The sequence below is a fragment of the Morus notabilis genome, unplaced genomic scaffold (genome assembly GCF_000414095.1).
Source record: "Morus notabilis unplaced genomic scaffold, ASM41409v2 Scaffold980, whole genome shotgun sequence".
NCBI classification, from domain to species: domain Eukaryota; kingdom Viridiplantae; phylum Streptophyta; class Magnoliopsida; order Rosales; family Moraceae; genus Morus; species Morus notabilis.
Genome location: NW_010361812.1, coordinates 112,566 through 116,946, shown reverse-complemented (window position 1 = coordinate 116,946; position 4,381 = coordinate 112,566). Strand labels below are relative to the sequence as shown.

Below are 4,381 nucleotides of genomic sequence, written 5' to 3'. Positions count from 1 at the left end.
AAAGAAAAAGTGAAAAACTTGTTGTTTGAAGATGTGGAATTGTTCGAAATTGGCGAAAAATGAAGAGGAGAAAGAAAGTTGGGGTGATTTAGAGAGAGAAAGAGAAAGGAAATGAGGGGTTACCAGAGACGATCTAGATGAGGGAAACAACGAAGATGGAGAGCTGAAACAGAGCTGCGGCCTTGCCCACTGAAAAATTTGACTTCCTGAAGGCCAAATTTGACGAAGAAATGAGCAGAACAAGCCTTCACGAATACTTTTCAAGTAATGCTAATCACCCGGAAATGCTTTTCATTTCAACTTGAGATAAAAAATAAAAGAACCTTGAGGGCGTGCTTATAACGGTGAGACTTCCGGAGGTCCTTAGAAATCCGGTGAAGTTCTTATGAATACAAGAATACAAACAATGAGAAATTTGAACAAAAATAAAAATAAAATAAAAAACATCAATACATGGTTGAAGAGGAACCAAACGGCCAAATAAGTTACAGAACTAGAAACGTGAAAAAAGTCCCAAAGAAACCGAGCATACCTTGGTGTCTTTGAGGATATCACTAAAGTGGGTTTTCTTCTACAAATTTGTCATTTACAAATCTATCAGAAATAAAAATTTACTGACCGAGAGATTAGGGGTTTTCTTCTACAACTAAGAAATTTCAAAGAAAAAACAAAAATCTAACCAAAAGAATCGATCAATGGACGATTAAGGGAGAAAGAAGCCCAAACTGAAATTGGTATCTTCTAGAAAAACCTAAATGAATCGATCTGCACAGAGAAGAACAGGTGAAGAGAACATCAAAAGTTTACAAACCTAAACTTTAAACGAGGGGATGGAGTGATGCGCAATGAGATGGAATGATTATTGGACCGGTAGGCTCTTTTCTTAGCCGGGAAGTGGATTTTCTTCGAATGACTGAGGAAACAACAAAAATCTGCCTTTTCTCATCAACAAAAATCAGTATTTTCTCATCAAAATTTCCTAACCGGCAACCCAAATCTCCTCCAACCACAAAAATTGTCTCTCTTTAATGAGGTCAGTCCGGCCGGTTAGGAAAACTACCATCCTTCGAATTCAAGAGCACTACACCTTTGAGAGCGAAAATGCAGAGAGAGAGAGACCTTGCCCACTGAAAAATTTGACTTCCTGAAGGCCAAATTTGACGAAGAAATGAGCAGAACAAGCCTTCACGAATACTTTTCAAGTAATGCTAATCACCCGGAAATGCTTTTCATTTCAACTTGAGATAAAAAATAAAAGAACCTTGAGGGCGTGCTTATAACGGTGAGACTTCCGGAGGTCCTTAGAAATCCGGTGAAGTTCTTATGAATACAAGAATACAAACAATGAGAAATTTGAACAAAAATAAAAATAAAATAAAAAACATCAATACATGGTTGAAGAGGAACCAAACGGCCAAATAAGTTACAGAACTAGAAACGTGAAAAAAGTCCCAAAGAAACCGAGCATACCTTGGTGTCTTTGAGGATATCACTAAAGTGGGTTTTCTTCTACAAATTTGTCATTTACAAATCTATCAGAAATAAAAATTTACTGACCGAGAGATTAGGGGTTTTCTTCTACAACTAAGAAATTTCAAAGAAAAAACAAAAATCTAACCAAAAGAATCGATCAATGGACGATTAAGGGAGAAAGAAGCCCAAACTGAAATTGGTATCTTCTAGAAAAACCTAAATGAATCGATCTGCACAGAGAAGAACAGGTGAAGAGAACATCAAAAGTTTACAAACCTAAACTTTAAACGAGGGGATGGAGTGATGCGCAATGAGATGGAATGATTATTGGACCGGTAGGCTCTTTTCTTAGCCGGGAAGTGGATTTTCTTCGAATGACTGAGGAAACAACAAAAATCTGCCTTTTCTCATCAACAAAAATCAGTATTTTCTCATCAAAATTTCCTAACCGGCAACCCAAATCTCCTCCAACCACAAAAATTGTCTCTCTTTAATGAGGTCAGTCCGGCCGGTTAGGAAAACTACCATCCTTCGAATTCAAGAGCACTACACCTTTGAGAGCGAAAATGCAGAGAGAGAGAGATGATTTCTCTCTGGGTAAACCTAGAGAACAGAGAGAGAGAGATTCGAACCTCCTTGGGGGAATCGATTGATGCGCAGACAGAGAGAGGATTTCTTCCCGTGAGATTCTTCCCGACCGTGAGGATTTCTTCCCGTGAGATGGACTGGAAAATTAGGGCATTTGGGGGAAAGTTGGAAATTTGAGGAAATCTAACACTACCGGCCTTCAATTTCAGAATCTAGCAGAGCAAATCCTGAGGAAACTTAGGGAAACTTAGGGAATTTTGGGGAAAGTGATCACAATACCGTATGGGAGAATGAGGTTGTTTCCCTTGCCGGCCAAATGACTGGAGGGCGAGCGGGAAAATTGGAAAATTTATTTTCAATGCCCGCCTAATGTAATTATAATCTGTACATTTATATATTTTTAATATATGTATATATAAATCAGTCGAAAGGGGGGGGGGGGGGGGGGGGGGCGAGCGGGAAAATTGGAAAATTTATTTTCAATGCCCGCCTAATGTAATTATAATCTGTACATTTATATATTTTTAATATATGTATATATAAATCAGTCGAAATTCGGCTTATTTAGATTTTTTTTACAATAATATTTCTAACATATCAAAGAACAATACGTTTGAATATTGACAAAAAATTCATTGTCATAAAGAATCAGAGTAAAATACCTATTAGTAGGTATTTAAAATAATACATATTATATGTCCGATTTAAACTCTAATAATCAAAATAAATCACGCCTTAAAGCAACAAAAAAAAAAAAAAAGGGAAGACTTTCCCATTCGGAGTTTCTCTTTCTCTTTTTATTTCGTTTTTCATGTTGGACAAAAAGAAAGAAGAAAAAAGCAAGATGTAAGATTAGAAAATTTTTGAAATCTCTCATTTACCCATTATCCTCTAATCATGAACCTTTTTATTGGTTTGTTGTGTGTATGATCTACTTATTACATATAAATACACAAACATGTATCATAGAAAGTTTAAAGCTGAGTCTTAAGATTGCAAATCATATATATTGAAAATTTACTATTGTTATTTGGAAAATATTTTTTAGGAAGCTAAAAATAATCAATGAAGTGGGAAAAGCCAGACGATAGTAGTAGGTACATGGGGAGTGAACGTTTCTAGCTCTAATGGTGTGACTTTTGATGATGCTGCATACACCGGAATAAGAGAAATCAACTTTGAATATAATAACGAAACTGTCATTGGGAGCTTTCAAGTGACCTATGACTTGAATGATACGTCATTTGTAGCACCAAAACATCCAAACACTTTAAAAGACAGCTTCATACCAGTGAAAGTTAGTTTCTTATCCGTTTCTTCATTCTTTTAAGTTATAGAATTTCTTTGATGGTATTAGTTCCCTATGATGTATTTGTAAAAGCATTCTTCAATGTGAGCTTATATTTAAAAGACATGTATCCATTAATATATATATATATATATCCATCTATATATTAGAGTTTTTTTTTTTTTTTTTTTTTTTTTTTAACCAAAAAATATTGGAATTTGAGAGGTTAGCAACGATATATCATATTTTTTAAACTAAAACCTCGATTGCGAAAGATTCTCTAACATATTAAGAATAAATTATTGAATAGTATAATATATATTAAAACTCAAATTTATTTAGCTATAAATACTTCCCATACGCAAATATATAATACTTGTTTAATTTACTGATATTTTAGTATCCTTTGAAATCCAAATTTCTCTAGACTTCCTGAAGGAGTATATAGTCGAACTCAGAGGAACCATACTAAAACGCAGGGGGTTAGAGTAGTACGCTCTTTAACATTAATTCAAGACTAACTCGAGAACCTATGGACCATATGGACCTACAATAGGCTCACCTTTCAGTTCCCAATTGAAAATGGCTTAATTGTTGGATTTAAAGGAAGTGTTAGCTATTGGTTAGAATACATTGGAGTTCACATATCACTTTAATGATGCTAGTAATGCTAAGAAAATAATGATGCTACTAAGATGAATCTTTGCTTTCTACATATAAATAAATACGCCAACAAAAAAAAAAAAAAGACAACATTACATAAGAGTGAAACTAGGCTAGGCAAACACAAAATAAACAAGACAAAAAAAGTGTGCAAAATTCAACGTGAAATAAAAGTAAAGTATAGAAGTTAAAGCTTTTGAGAAAAAAGATGTCTCATTAAAACCCTTGAATGGCAAAATGCAGTGGAAATAATATAATATATCGAAAAGAAAAGGAGTTAATGATTTACTAAAAGTAAAACTCAACGCTATATATGAAACTCTCATCGCTTCTACAAGGGCGTAAACAAAATGAACAAAGATTGGATGG

General features: G+C 34.3%; 1 pseudogene; it reads left to right on the top strand.

Moving 5' to 3' along the window:
• Nucleotides 1-4,005, top strand: part of LOC112092083 — a 9,721-nt pseudogene extending 5,716 nt beyond the window's left edge.
• The last annotated feature ends 376 nt before the right edge of the window (nucleotides 4,006-4,381 follow it).